Genomic DNA, 16,923 nt, shown 5'->3' on the forward strand with positions numbered 1-16,923 from the left:
TCTGACATCATTCACCACAAATGAGCTTTAAACGGCTGCGCTTGTATTTGTAAACATTTGACTAAATTACAAACTCTTTTGATGATCAATATTGTAAACAACTTTCACTGGATCATATTCGCATGTCGAGATCATAATATGTGCATGTGCTGACGCTCACAGGCTGTTTCATGGGCACACGCAAAGCTTGAAGGTAAACAAACAACGGCTTATCATAAGCATCTTATCGATGATTATTTGCACAGTTGGCATTAAGAAGAACATATAAACGTGATCTGACTAACTTCTAGCAGCTAAATGTGTCTGGAAAAATATTCAATGGCTTTTATTCTCACAAACCGCGCGGACGTAAATGCGTCTGACTGTTGTGATTGGCTAAAGCAGAAGTCTTACGTCAGCACGTTCTAGACGTGCACGAGCTTATTCCGGAAATCTTCCTTCTGCGTTCACACAGCGCAGCATTCCGGCAAATTGCCGGTAATGTTACAACTTCTCTTTCCGGAAAATAGCCAGAACGAATTTACCGGTATTTTCAAAAAGGACCTGTTCACACATACAACCTTTCCGGAAAATTGCCGGTAATTTTCCGGAAAGGTCTGTATGTGTGAAAGGGGCTAATGACACATGGTGTAGAAGCATTAGAAAGTCTGAAAAACCCTCAAACCTCAGATGATCACAGCAGTCAACCCTCAGGCAAACAAAACAGGCTTTGTATGACCTGTAAAAAGCTTGGTCACAGAGAGGAACAATGTTGGATATCAGGACAGGGAAGGCCTCCGCCTTATTTTCTGAGAAAACAGAATTCACTAAGAGCAAAAATCAGTGGTCATCTTGTAACAAAAACCCAACTGCTAATAACACACTAATGTCTAGTTCAGACTGCGTGATTTTAGCCCTGATTTTGGCTCGCCGACAGGTTTTGAGAAATCGCCGACAAATGCCTGAAATCACAGGCAAATCGCTGCTCGTGCACGTGAGCGACAATCACACAGTATGAACTATCAAAGACACGATCTGAGAGAATCGCCGATGAGTCGCCGATGCCTGCGAGATATTTGGCGTGCTGAATATCTGGAGCTGTCGGCGATTCAAATCATGCCGTGTGAATTGAGTTTTGACTGAAAATAACATCAGCGATCGCCTACAGCCAATAAGAGAGCAGCATTCACTTGCGTGTGTGTGTAAACCTGCTGCAGGCCAGCGGGAGGCTGGGGGAGAAGTTAAAAGCGCTCATTTTCGGTTTATTTGGACCCACGAAATGGAGGAAAAACTAGTGGAGGTTTGACAGGACTCAGGAGCAGCCGTGTCTGTTTGACGTTTCATACAGAAAGAAATTAGTTTATTATCAACGTTGAGGAGAAATGGCTAATTCCCTTTAAACCCAGGTGAGCAAACATGTACATGTTCTACCCCATTACAGGCTTCTTTCTCATTATGTAGTTAATTACAAAAGATATACGACGTGTTTTTGGCTGTGAGACGTAGTTTAGACGAAGTTGTCGCGATTCTTCCTATAGTAAAGTCATGCAATGTGAAAGTCCCTGACGCCGATCCATCTTGCAGTGTAAACAAAGCAGCGACGAAACGCAAGCCCAGATAGTCAAGCAGTGTGAACACATCTGTGACACGACTACTTTCAAAATCATGCAGTCTGAACTCGGCATTAGTGAATTAACTGCATTGTTAATACAAGGCCTGCAACTGTTAACTTCCTTTGCTGGCGGCTTAGCAGCCTAATAGCAATAAAAGTTAATAATAAAAGCATTTCCAAATTTGTTATATTTGTGTTATACACATTTTCATTTCCATAGAACACTATGGTAATGTGTGATACTACTTGTACACATAGACTGAGTATGATTTTCTTACTGTAGGTGTAAAAACACTCAGGTCTGAGGTTTTAGAAGTCACAGATGCATTGTAGACCGCATGTCATGTATAAAGAAGGAATTAACTGTATGCTAAAATTCTTTAATCTTAAGGTACTTGTGTTTATATGTTGGATGAGTCTCACCTTCAAAATGTGGTAAACTGTGCTATCCTCACTATGGATGCAGTTTAAACTACAAACAGGAGTATAGAATTGCCTTGTGGCTCCAGTGTAATAACTGCAGTAACAATGAAAACGCTTTCTTACAGGATTCAGCCTTTGCACTTTGTCATGCTCCTTAAAAAAAACAAACAAACATTGATTGGGAAGTATTTTGAGCTAAATCACATTCACATCTCATACTCAAATTCCATGCAGACTCCCTGTTACAACAGGACTAAATTTTACACACTGTCAAAAAAACTCCACCCTTAGTTAGGAGCATGTTTACACAAACACATAGCCTCACAGCCAGGGCCGGAGCAAGCTGAACTGCCGCTCTAGGCAAGGAATGGTCACGCCCTCAACCCTAAAATGAAAGGGGGGGGGGGGTTGTCGCAGACGCCGCCGTTTATTCCACCGCCCTAGACGAGTATATAACTGAGGGTTGAGGTGGGGAGGGTAGTGTCGCGGACGCCGTCCTCTCTATTCTGCCACCCTAGATGCGGACATAACTCAGGGCGCGGGTGGTGATGGTAGTGTCGTCGGGGACACAATACAATACAATCACATAATATCAACGCTCTCCCACATTTATAGCTATTAATGCTATATCCTTATTTCCGTTTTTGGTATGAAAATTGTACCCTAAGGACCAATATGGGACCTTTAAAGGTACAATTTTATATTTTGTTCCCTCTAGGAACAAAATTGTACCCTCATTGTACCTTTTTTTCTGAGAGTGTATACAATACAATACAATCACATAATATCAACGCTCTCCCACATTTATAGCTATTAATGCTATATCCTTATTTCCGTTTTTGGTATGAGATTGCAGAAGAGTGGTTTGACTAGAAATGTACAGTTTTTACCATCATGCTGATCACTTTTTAGTCGCTCGGCAGAACTACAGTTCGAACCGCTGTGGTTAAAACCCATTCTTACAGATGAAACATCCCGTTATTTTTAAAGTGCATATTGAGTAATAATGTGTTAATGAACTATAATGAATGTTGGGTTGTTATAAACCAAAGTTGGGTCAAGTAACCCAACTATTGTGTTAAAGTCAATGATTTAAAATGAATTTAAAAATTAAACAAATAATGTTGGGTTTGTCCATATTTGACCCAACATTGGGTTGAAATAACCCAATTTCAACCCAAAGTTTGGGTTTGTCCATGTTTAGTTTGGGTAAAAAAAAAAAAAAGTGTAAAAATTGGACAAACACAAACTTTGGCTTAAAATTGGTCCAAAAAACGGAATTTAAAAGTAACCCAGTGGTTGATTTTGTCCATATTTTACTCAAAATAGGATTAAATAACTCTGCATTGATAAAACACTCTAATAAATGTTGGGTTGTTATAAATCAAAGTTGGTTTAAATAACCCAACAATTTGGTTAAAGGGAATAATTTAAGATTAATTAAAACAATTAACCCAGTGTTGGTTTTGTCTATAATTTACTCAAAACTGGGTTGAAATAACCCAGCATTTTTAAAGTTTGTATTGTCTAATGTGTTAATACACTCTAATAAATGTTGGGTTGTTGTAAACCAAAATTGGATCAAATAACCCAACCATTGTGTTAAAGAGAATGATTTAAACTAACTGGACAAAATAACCCAATGTTGGTTTTGTCCATATTTTACTCAAAATTGGGTCAAAATAACCCAGTATTTTCAAAGTGCATATTGAGTAATAATGTGTTAAAGAACTCTAATAAATGTTGGGTTGTTATAAGCCAAAGTTGGGTCAAGTAACCCAACCATTGTGTTAAAGTCAATGATTTAAAATGAATGTAAAAACTAAACACATGTTGGGTTTGTCCATATTTTAACCCAAAGTTTGGATTTGTCCATGTTTAGTTTGGGTAAAAAAAAAAAGTGTAAAATTTGGACAAACACAAACTTTGGGTTAAAATTGGTCCAAAAAATGGAATTTAAAAGTAACCCAGTGGTTGATTTTGTCCATATTTTACTCAAAATTAGGTTGAGATAACCAAGCATTTTAAAAGTGTATATTGAGTAATAATGTGTAAATGAACTCTAATGAATGTTGGGTTATTGTAAAGCAAAGGTGGGTTAAGAAACCCAACAATTGTGTTAAAGTCAATGATTTAAAATGAATGTAAAAATTAAACACATAATGTTGGGTTTTTCATATTTGACCCAACATTGGGTTGAAATAACCCAATTTCAACCCAAAGTTTGGAATTTAACCCAGAGAAAATGGAATTTAAAAGTAACCCAGTGGTTGATTTTGTCCATATTTTACTCCAAATTGAGTTGAGATAACCAAGCATTTTAAAAGTGCATATTGAGTAATGTTGTTAATACACTTTAATGAATGTTGGGTTGTTGTAAACCAAAGTTGAATCAAACAACCCAACCACTGGCTTAAAAATGTATTGAAAAAAAATTACCCAAAGTTGGTTTTGTCCAAAGTTGGTGTTTACTCAAAGTAGGAATAAATAACTCTGCATTGATAAAACACTCTAATAAATGTTGGGTTGTTATAAATCAAAGTTGGATCAAATAACAACACCATTGTGTTAAAGAGAATGATTTAAAATGAATGTAAAAATTAAACACAATGTTGGGTTTGTCCATATTTTACTTAAAATTGGGTCAAAATAACCCAGTATTTTCAAAGTGCATATTGAGTAATAATGTGTTAATGAACTCTAATAAATGTTGGGTTGTTATAAACAAAAGTTGGGCCAAGTAACCCAACCATTGTCAGTGATTTAAAATGAATGTAAAAATTAAACACAATGTTGGGTTTGTCCATATTCGACCCAACATTGGGTTGAAATAACCCGGCATTTTTAAAGTGTATATTGAGTAATAGTGTATTATTAATACACTCTAATAAATGTTGTTTTGTTGTAGATCAAAGTTAGGGGAAATAGCCCAAATATTTTGTAAAAGAGAATTATTTTGTCCATATTTTACTCAAAATTAGGTTGAAATAACCCAACATTTGCAGAGTGTGTATTGTGTAATAAGGTATTAATGCACTCTAATAAATGTTGGATTATTGTAAACTTCACTTGGGTCAAATAAGACAATAATTGGGTTAAAGGAAATGATTTTAAATAAATTAAAATAGTGAACAATGCAATGTTGGGTTTTACCATATTTTACTCACAATTGAGTTAAAACAACCCAGCATTTTAAAGTGTATATTTAGTGATGATGTGTTAATGCACTCTAATAAATGTTGGGTTGTTATATACCAAAGTTTGGACAAATAACCCAATTATGATTAAAAATGTATTGAAAAACTAAACCACCCACCTTTTCCATATTTTACTCACAATTAGATTAAAATAACCCAGAATTTTTGTATATCATGTAATGTGTTAATGCATGCTAATCAATTCTGGGTTGTTGTACATTAAAGTTGGGTCAAACAGCCCAAGAATTTTGTTAAAGGGACAGATTAATAATTAATAATAAAAAAATGAACCATGACCCAATGTTGGGTTTGTCCATAATTTACTTGAAGTGGGTTCAAATAACCCAGTATTTTTAGAGTGTATATTGATTAATAATGTGTCAATGCATGCTAATAAAAGTTAGGTTGATGTAAAGCAAATTTGGGTGAAATAACCCAACCAATGGGTTAAAAAATTAATTAAAAGTAATTGAAAAAATAAACCATCCATTGAAAGATTTGGCCATGTTTTACTAAAAATAACCCAGCATTTTTGTAGCGCATGTACTAGGTAATAAAGTGTTAATGCTGAGTTATTGTAAACAAAAGTTGGGTCAAAAAATGATTTAAATGATTAAAATATTTTCCAAAAGTTACCCAATCACTGTTGGATTTGCCCGTATTTGACCCAACACAAGATTAACACAACCCAGCATGTGTTAGAGTGTATATAATGCTCCTTTTAAAGAATGCAGGCCAGTGAACTCGTACTGTACGTCATTATGAGTGGATATGAATGTGTGTCCATGAGCTGAATGATCATCTGTGATGCGGCAGATCTGCTGTTGTTCTGGTGAAGTCAAGCTCAACTCTTTTGTGTGTGTGTGTGTGTAGCTGCTAATGATGAGGCACTAATGCAAACGTGACATTCACAAACTCTTCTGAACTCCAGCATATCCACCCAGAGCTTTCATCACATTTATTAATCTTTTGATTCCCAAACAGTGTAACATTATTATTAATATTTGATTATACTGATTTATGTCATCATTGCTGACTGTTTACTTATAATCCAAACCTGCTACAGTTTCAATCTTCTGCTGAACACAGTGGAAGATATTGTGAAGAATGCTGGAAAAAGCAGCCGGTGACTTCCATATTTATTTCTTTTCTACTATGGATGTCGGTGACAGTGGATGCTCTTTCTTTTCTTTTTTCAAACTATTGTTTAAAATGTGAAATAAGCTTAAATAAGCTTCTCTGTTAAACTCTGTAGTTTAGTGAAATAGTTGAAAATTTGTTAAGTTCACAAGACAGGAAATAATTCTGTGTAACTGTATCACTGCAGCGTGTGCAGTTCTTCATCCGTCATTCTCATTCTCACCAGCAGGTGGCGCGTCAGGGCAATAATTGAACGCTTTGGTTTCTATAAATACAGCCGGCCCGTAGCCAGGGAGAGGGGTTGGGGATTAGATTGGTCGGGTGGAACGAAAGACACACCCCTTGATGAAAAAGACCAGAATTTGGCCACCATATAAGCTTATTTGTCTAATTTTTTGACTATGCCATCACAAACTGTCAAAATAACCAATACAAGTAGGCTTTAAAGGGCACATAGGTTACCCCTTTTTTATGATTTAATATTAGTATTATGGTTCTTCAAAGTGTGCCAGTTTAGGTTCAGTTCAACACACAATTTACATGTTTTTATTATAATGTGTTAAACAGTGTCATGTTGGGGGCGTTTACAGTTGTTGTGCGTGTTGCTTCCAGAAGCAATCAATGCTTTTGAAAACACTGTCGATTGGGTTTAGGGAGAGGAGTGGGCGGGTCAATCGGTGCTTTTGAAAACACTGTCGATTGGGTTTAGGGAAAGGAGTGGGCGGGTCAATCTGTGCTTTTTAAAACACTGTTGATTGGGTTTAGGGAAAGGAGTGGGCGGGTCAATCAATGCTTTTGAAAACACTGTCGATTGGGTTTAGGGAGAGGAGTGGGCGGGTCAATCAGTGCTTTTTAAAACACTGTTGATTGGGTTTAGGGAAAGGAGTGGGCGGGTCAATCAGTGCTTTTGAAAACACTGTCGATTGGGTTTAGGGAAAGGAGTGGGCGGGTCAATCTGTGCTTTTTAAAACACTGTTGATTGGGTTTAGGGAAAGGAGTGGGCGGGTCAATCTGTGCTTTTCAAAACACTGTCGATTGGGTTTAGGGAAGGGAGTGGGCGGGTCAATCGGTGCTTTTTAAAACACTGTCGATTGGGTTTAGGGAAAGGAGTGGGCGGGTCAATCTGTGCTTTTAAAAACACTGTCGATTGGGTTTAGGGAAAGGAGTGGGCGGGTCAATCAATGCTTTTGAAAATACTGTCGATTGGGTTTAGGGAGAGGAGTGGGCGGGTCAATCTGTGCTTTTTAAAACACTGTTGATTGGGTTTAGGGAAGGGAGTGGGCGGGTCAATCTGTGCTTTTTAAAACACTGTTGATTGGGTTTAGGGAAGGGAGTGGGCGGGTCAATCTGTGCTTTAGAAAACACTGTCGATTGGGTTTAGGAAAAGGAGTGGGCGGGTCAATCTGTGCTTTTTAAAACACTGTTGATTGGGTTTAGGGAAAGGAGTGGGCGGGTCAATCAATGCTTTTGAAAACACTGTCGATTGGGTTTAGGGAAAGGAGTGGGCGGGTCAATCTGTGCTTTTTAAAACACTGTCGATTGGGTTTAGGGAGAGGAGTGGGCGGGTCAATCTGTGCTTTTTAAAACACTGTCGATTGGGTTTAGGGAGAGGAGTGGGCGGGTCAATCTGTGCTTTTTAAAACACTGTTGATTGGGTTTAGGGAAGGGAGTGGGCGGGTCAATCTGTGCTTTAGAAAACACTGTCGATTGGGTTTAGGAAAAGGAGTGGGCGGGTCAATCTGTGCTTTTTAAAACACTGTTGATTGGGTTTAGGGAAAGGAGTGGGCGGGTCAATCAATGCTTTTGAAAACACTGTCGATTGGGTTTAGGGAAAGGAGTGGGCGGGTCAATCTGTGCTTTTTAAAACACTGTCGATTGGGTTTAGGGAGAGGAGTGGGCGGGTCAATCAGTGCTTTTGAAAACACTGTCGATTGGGTTTAGGGAAAGGAGTGGGCGGGTCAATCTGTGCTTTTTAAAACACTGTTGATTGGGTTTAGGGAAAGGAGTGGGCGGGTCAATCTGTGCTTTTCAAAACACTGTCGATTGGGTTTAGGGAAGGGAGTGGGCGGGTCAATCGGTGCTTTTTAAAACACTGTCGATTGGGTTTAGGGAAAGGAGTGGGCGGGTCAATCTGTGCTTTTAAAAACACTGTCGATTGGGTTTAGGGAAAGGAGTGGGCGGGTCAATCAATGCTTTTGAAAATACTGTCGATTGGGTTTAGGGAGAGGAGTGGGCGGGTCAATCTGTGCTTTTTAAAACACTGTTGATTGGGTTTAGGGAAGGGAGTGGGCGGGTCAATCTGTGCTTTAGAAAACACTGTCGATTGGGTTTAGGAAAAGGAGTGGGCGGGTCAATCTGTGCTTTTTAAAACACTGTTGATTGGGTTTAGGGAAAGGAGTGGGCGGGTCAATCAATGCTTTTGAAAACACTGTCGATTGGGTTTAGGGAAGGGAGTGGGCGGGTCAATCTGTGCTTTTAAAAACACTGTCGATTGGGTTTAGGGAAGGGAGTGGGCGGGTCAATCGGTGCTTTAGAAAACACTGTCGATTGGGTTTAGGGAAGGGAGTGGGCGGGTCAATCAGTGCTTTTAAAAACACTGTCGATTGGGTTTAGGGAAGGGAGTGGGCGGGTCAATCGGTGCTTTTTAAAACACTGTTGATTGGGTTTAGGAAAAGGAGTGGGCGGGTCAATCTATGCTTTTTAAAACACTGTTGATTGGGTTTAGGGAAAGGAGTGGGCGGGTCAATCGGTGCTTTTTAAAACACTGTTGATTGGGTTTAGGAAAAGGAGTGGGCGGGTCAATCTATGCTTTTTAAAACACTGTTGATTGGGTTTAGGGAAAGGAGTGGGCGGGTCAATCGGTGCTTTTTAAAACACTGTCGATTGGGTTTAGGGAAGGGAGTGGGCGGGTCAATCTGTGCTTTTAAAAACACTGTCGATTGGGTTTAGGGAAGGGAGTAGGCGGGTCAATCAGTGCTTTTTAAAACACTGTTGATTGGGTTTAGGGAAAGGAGTGGGCGGGTCAATCTGTGCTTTTTAAAACACTGTTGATTGGGTTTAGGGAAGGGAGTGGGCGGGTCAATCAGTGCTTTTGAAAACACTGTCGATTGGGTTTAGGGAAAGGAGTGGGCGGGTCAATCAGTGCTTTTGAAAACACTGTCGATTGGGTTTAGGGAAGGGAGTGGGCGGGTCAATCAGTGCTTTTTAAAACACTGTCGATTGGGTTTAGGGAAGGGAGTGGGCGGGTCAATCGGTGCTTTAGAAAACACTTGTCGATTGGGTTTAGGGAAGGGAGTGGGCGGGTCAATCAGTGCTTTTTAAAACACTGTTGATTGGGTTTAGGGAAGGGAGTGGGCGGGTCAATCGGTGCTTTTTAAAACACTGTCGATTGGGTTTAGGAAAAGGAGTGGGCGGGTCAATCTGTGCTTTTGAAAACACTGTTGATTGGGTTTAGGGAAGGGAGTGGGCGGGTCAATCAGTGCTTTTGAAAACACTGTCGATTGGGTTTAGGGAAGGGAGTGGGCGGGTCAATCAGTGCTTTTTAAAACACTGTTGATTGGGTTTAGGGAAAGGAGTGGGCGGGTCAATCGGTGCTTTTTAAAACACTGTCGATTGGGTTTAGGGAAAGGAGTGGGCGGGTCAATCAGTGCATTTTAAAACACTGTTGATTGGGTTTAGGGAAAGGAGTGGGCGGGTCAATCGGTGCTTTTTAAAACACTGTCGATTGGGTTTAGGGAAAGGAGTGGGCGGGTCAATCGGTGCTTTAGAAAACACTGTCGATTGGGTTTAGGGAAGGGAGTGGGCGGGTCAATCGGTGCTTTTGAAAACAGTCGATTAGGTTTAGGGAAAGGAGTGGGCGGGTCAATCTGTGCTTTTTAAAACACTGTCGATTGGGTTTAGGGAAGAGGGAAGGTGGAGCGATCGTCGGTTGGTCGGTCAGTCGGTCAGTCAATCAGTGGACTGGCCTCTGGTGGATGCAGGTGAGAACAGCAGGGGTGAATGGCACTTGCGAGAGAAATTTGAGATCTGTAAAAGCGCACACGGCAGCCTCTGGTGGATTTGCAAAAACAAAAACTGCAAAATAGCGTAGCTCCTGTGATGTATTTGCCACTCTCCAGATATGTATATAGGGGTACGTAATCCACAAATTTAAATGAGCTATTCACTCACCTCAGAAAATGTCATTACTTAACACGCATCATTCCAATTGTACTCACAAATTAATGAATCATTTAATAATTGTTATTCGACAGATCTAAATGCTTGATTCTGATTGGCTGATGAACATTCTATTGTTTTTAGATAAACAAACAGCTAAAGTAGCTTTGAGGCCATTACAGCTCCATATCACAGTTATCTAAATCACATCAAAACACTACATAAGGCTTTGGAGATGTGTAAGAAACTAGTGCTACACACAGGAGCAGTATGAGGACTAAAACCAGACAAAACGTCTGAAGTACATCTGCACAGTGCCTTTACGTGCGGTAACTGCACACAATAATTGACTCTGCATTTAGCATAAGCAGAGCTTTCAGAAACTGACCTGATTCATCATGCGTCTTCCAGCCCAGTGTTACACCCGGTCAATACCTGTAGTAGGATTTACAACACAATAGAATCAATTAACCAATCAATACACGTGTCTCTTAATCAGACGCAGGACATAAAGCACAGCGGCTTCACAAACTGTTTAGTGCTGCACAAGATGGAAGAAAAGCAGACGTGACCTTTCAGCCTTTCAGTAAAGACACACACCTGTCACATTATTCAGCTCACCTGATGCTTTCTGAGTCCAAATGCAGAAACCGAAGAGCTTTATGAATCCCACAGGAGATGTAGAGGTTTGCTGTGACACTCAGTGTGCATCTGTATTGATTAACACACTGTCCATAAGAATATCACTAATGCTGTTGCTTTTAAACATCAGTGTTGGTATACCCATACTGTATATACAAGGAGAATGCGCTGAACTACTGAAATGTGTTTAACACTTAATGTAAAATACGATTTTGGTGCTGCAGCTTAAAGACGCCTCTCATATGGAGAATGAAGTCACATGCATTGCTCAGGTGTGAGTTTCTCACAGGCTTCAACAGAGTGTCAAAATCTTGATGATTCTGTGGGTCTCATCTATCAAATCTGAGCTTTATTCTCTATTTCCTATTGGATTGAAGTCAGGTGATTGGCTGGGCCATTCTGCAGATTGATTTTCTTTCTCTGAAAGTATCTGAGAGTCTCCTTGGCTGTGTTTTGGATCATTGTCTTGCTGAAATGTCCACCCTGGGTTCATCTTCATCCTCCTGCTGATGTAGATGTTGGGCTGAAGCAGCTGATGTTCATTTACTCTGAGGAAGGGCTGAAGGTTGCTGAAGAACTACTGAGAGATTTCAGCTGCTGTCTGGGCTTTCACTGCCGGAATACACCTCCCTTTCTTCATGTGTTCAATACTTTTTCATTACACATTACTTTATTCATTGCATATTTGGATTTCTTTGGTTGTTACCAACAAATTTCAAACACCTTTAGCAATTTTTTGAGAAAAAAAACACACACATATATATATATTAAGGGTGTCACGATCCTCCAAATCCTCGTTTCGATTACATTTTCGATTCTAAAGGCACGATTCGATTCGATTTTCGATTATGAATAATTAATTAATGACCAATTTATTATTTGTAGTCTACCGTTTAAACTACCTGACCTGCATGGTCTTTGTTTTACCCATAAACAAATCATACAGTAAATGAATAAAGGCAAGATACACACATAATTACCATCTGTCAATCACTTTTTCTGCGGGACTCGTGAATAGGCAGTGATCTGTGTCGTTATAATGGCGTCGGTAAAAAAGACGCACAACCAACAGGAACCAGCCAACAGTATCTGAGGTGTCCTCTGACTGCCTGGACCTGCTGTCTGGAGCGCATGGCTGTGTGTGTGTGTCTGTGTGGTCACGTGATGTTTCAGAGGTAGAGAGGAAGGAGGGCTGCTCAGAAATGCTACACGCCACTGTGGATGTCAAATCGTTGTCGTTCTAAAATGCCATTTAAAAATAAAGACAGTGTAAACAGGGCCTGAGTGTGTACTTTTCGCGAGCGGATTTGCAACGGGGGCGGGCGGAGGACCGCGATGCCGGTGTTGTCTATCGGAGGAACCGTACGTAATACGTACATAGCAGAGCTTGCAAATCTGTGTTTTTTGTCGACAACACGAACGTTGTCAACATAACTCACTGGAAATCCTAAATGCTTCCACACCGGCGACTTCATTGAAAGATGAGAGGGTTTAAGCTCTGTCGACGGGTCTCCTGCTTCTGCAGTTTGACAAGCACTTCTACAAGCCTGTTTTTTCCCGCTTGGCAAGCCAAGCTGACGTGACATGGGGGCCTGGCAGCATCGACGATTCTATTTTTTGATTCGATAATCGAAATTGAGCATAAATTTTGATCGATTACGATTAAAATCGAAAATCGTGACACCCCTAATATAAATATATATATATATATATATATGTGTGTGTTTTTTTTTCTCATGCTACGCACATAAGATTAAGGACGACCGCTATTAAAAGAGGTCACCCGGAGTCCCCGTTCCTGCTCCACAAGCACACACACACAGGCCAAGTTGTCAAAAGGGGTAACAGATTTATTAAACAAAAAGATCAATATCAAGATCAGGGAACAAAAAGGCCAAAACAACAAACAAAACAAGGTGCGCTACCTAATATTAAACTTCTTACCTATACCAAAAATAAAGTTCCATAAATAAAGCATACAATTCCACCCTCAATAACTAACTACAAAACAGGAGAAAACTGGACAAAAGAAAAGGGCCTTCCCTTTATCATTCAGCATTAAGGTAAACATTATCATTATCATATAATATAAACAATATCAGAGGTGGCGTTAACCGAATATTTTCCTTCATTGATAGATTTTTTTCAGCAGAGGCGGAAAAATCTGAAGGTGACCCGTCATTTTGACGGATTATGCTGAGGGTGATCTATTGTAATTTGTAGCTAACTGTAATTCCCACTTCTGTCCAGCTGATGGCGCTTACCCTTGTTTTGTCTCCTCTTGGTCACCGCTACGTACAGTAACAAAAATCTCACAGCAGCTGAGTGAGAGAAATTTCTTTAAATGGCCAAATAGTTGTGATATTACTCTTACTCCTGCCATACGGCCTCGGCTGGAAGTAAACAACTCCCTGGGATAAGCAACAGGGGCGGACTGGCCATCTGGCGGACCGGGCACTTTCCCGGTGGGCCGACGTACTTTTTGGGCCGGGCTGATCATCGTCTTATGATCTGATCGGCCCATAAAAGGCTTAGCAGCCTATCGCTTTTTTCTGCCTTATTAATTGACGCTCCTGTGATCTGTGACTCTCTGAAAGTAGATGCCTTTTTTTTCCCGGACAGACAGACCGGGCCGGCCCATGTGACTCTGCAGCCCATTGGCTCTTTTCTTTATTGACATTGGACTGGTCCAATCACAAACTCCTATTTTGGGCTCTGTGTGAGCGTGCGTCGTCTGTGTGTATTTGTCAAAATAGTAGAGAGTCAGAGAGAAGAAACGCAAGGGAGGCGCAGAGAAATCGCGGGAAATACACCGGCGTTTCATATAGCGAGTCTGAGAAGTTCTCTGTTCATTCTAGTACAGGGGTTTTCAAACTGGGGGCCGTGGCCCCCTGGGGGGCCGCCAGATGGCGCTAGGGGGGTCGCAAAGAAATTTTAGATAAGGGGTATTTTGTGTCCTGCATCATTCTGAAGGTTAATATATTTTTTATTATAATTTGAGCTCAAAAGTACTGCAAAAATTAAGCTTTATGCTTATGTCATTTAAATGCAGTTGACACTTTCGTGAAACAGGAAAAGAAGCGCAGCGGCCCGCCTCGGGACTTTTATTGAATAAGCACTGGGACTTTTATTGAATAAGCGCTTCTGGCCGGCCGCTTCCTGTGATTTTTGGCGCTTGTCTTCTGCACCTGACGGCGTTTACCTTTCACTTACGCTTACCTCTTTTACGCTAAACAACTAAATGAATGCTCAGGTCTATTTACTGACAATATTTCAGTTAAAATACATGATCAATACGAACATTATTGGAGGCTGAAAGCACTTCCCTGTATATGGCTTGCGTTCCTAAGTAACCGATCAGCTGGGTGCTGCGGAGCGCGCGCCTCTCTGCGCAGGCTTCACTTATAGGGAACAAATAGCATTTTAAAGACACGGCAAAACATTGCACCTCGTCCAAAGTGCGACAGGCTTTACACTTTGCATTGTACAAATCCTAGGAGTACGGTCCTCTTTGCAGCATGGCAAACAAACATATTAAAATTGTAAAGCAAAAAGTGCTGCAATAACAATGAATGGAGCTGTCATCACATCTGCGAGTGCTCAGAGTTTCACCCCTAATACACTGATGACAGCTGGATGAGCTCTGCAGTGGACCTCTTACATTGGTTCATAACTGGATGATTAAAAAAACTAAATTGTATACACCCTGAGTAAAACCACTATAGCCTATTAAAATTATAATGTATCTGTTTGTGTTATGTTATAGGGCTAATTAATTATTAAATATTAAAATTTATTAATGCTCTGTATTTAATGGAGCTCAACATATCTGATCAAATTTTAATACTCTCTCTATATATATGCATTTTTGTTCCACTTGTTCCCATATTTGTTTGTGTAACTAATTTAAATGTAATGTTCAGTCTTATTATTAATAGAACAAACTGGTATGACCATTTTAAAGTCAGCAAAGCTTCTAAAATTATGCAAAGTAAAACGTGTGGCTCTTTGAACTTGAATACCCAATTCTAGATCGCATTTAGGAAATTATTTTTTTATCAATGTAAGTCAGGATTGTCGACCTGAGTAAATTATGATGTGCACAAAAAAAAGAAATAAAAATAAACAAAACACACTGAACCACTACAGCCTCCATTGTAGTATTGCTGGTTACAACAGTACAGTGAACTGTTAACAGGCTGATGAATGACAAAACTCTTTAAAACTTCAAAGCTTTAAAGCTTTGGATACATTTAGACTCTCAGCTGTAAGGGTAAATACAGAAGTCTAGCTGTGCATAGGCTAGACTAGTCTAGCTATGCACGAACACAAAATATGTCTTGATGGAATCCAGTGAGAGCAGACCACAATAAACACTGCGCATGAAGATTTGATCAAAAGATTGAAGCACTGAAACCATCAACTGAACTAACATCTTACAAAAATTAATCCAGATAGTGAATAATATAAATTTATTGAATAATATATAATAATATAAATGTATTAAATAATACAATTTAAAAAAAAATAAGTACAGTTGTTAATTTGAGGGGGTGGCGTCATTTTTATTTTTTGGGGGTCCCCGAAAGAATTCGCCCTACACAAAGGGGCCCTCAGCTGAAAAAGTTTGAAAACCCCTGTTCTAGTACACGGCTAAAAACGCAAATCACGTGACCACACTTTGCCAAAAGCTGGCGGGTGAGCATAAACCCCAGGTGAGAGTAGTGCATGTCAGACACTTCATCTGCTGGATGATCTCATCTCACTATAGTTGTTAAACATGATATTGAATTCATCTTGTTGTTTTGGCTGAGTGCAAAGTTAAGCTAATATATTAATTTATGTAACCACGTCCACTGATTCTGCACATTGACTGATTGCTTAGCTTTATCATATAAATTTATTGTACGTTATACTGTTATAATGGCCATTATTGATTATTAAAACTGATATTCTGCAAAAGAGACGGGGTAAAGTTTGTTCTTTTTAATGAAAATGAAAGGAGGCAGTTAAGCACTGTTTTGTTATAAATATGCAAAGTGAAGATGATGCTCATATAAATATGCAGCTACACGAGGCTGTTTTGTGTCTGTTAATCATAATATCAAAATGAAACAAATTTGACTTATATTATGTTTTTATTGTTTAGATAGTGACACAGCAAGCAGGATGAGGTGAATGAGGTTATAAAGTACACTGTTCCCTTTGAAGATTTACCCATGCATCAGCAGGCAGTTTTTGTTATGTTTATTATTGAATTTAGGCTGAGTGAAGTGTATTGAATGAGCTAAATTGGCTGTAGTGTATGAGTGTGTGAATGAGTGTGTATGGGTGATTTCCAATATTGGGTTGTGGCTGGAAAGGCATCTGCTGCATAAAACATGCTGGAATAGTTGGCAGTTCATTCCACTGAGGCAACCCTTGATAAATAAGGGACTTATGCGAAGAAAAATAAATGAATGAATAGTGTATTTTTTAGAACTCAACAAATATCTTTATGGACAGGATACAGAAATTAAATTGAGATTAAAGTTTGTATTTATTTATTTCATATATATATATGGCTTTTGTGTTTTATAAAATATGAGTTGATAAAAATATTGGACGTGCATAGATAGATAGCGTTTTGATTGAATGTAGTGGGCCGCTCTGGCCCAAAATGCCAGGGCCGATTTTTTGCCCCAGTCCAGCCCTGATAAGCAAGATAAGTGGACGCTCTGAAATTCCTGCCCCTGTCAAGGACACCTGCGGGACTCTGGACTATGCAGGCTC

Source organism: Danio rerio, chromosome 2 (genome assembly GCF_049306965.1).
Source record: "Danio rerio strain Tuebingen ecotype United States chromosome 2, GRCz12tu, whole genome shotgun sequence".
In the NCBI taxonomy this organism is placed as follows: Eukaryota; Metazoa; Chordata; class Actinopteri; order Cypriniformes; family Danionidae; genus Danio; species Danio rerio.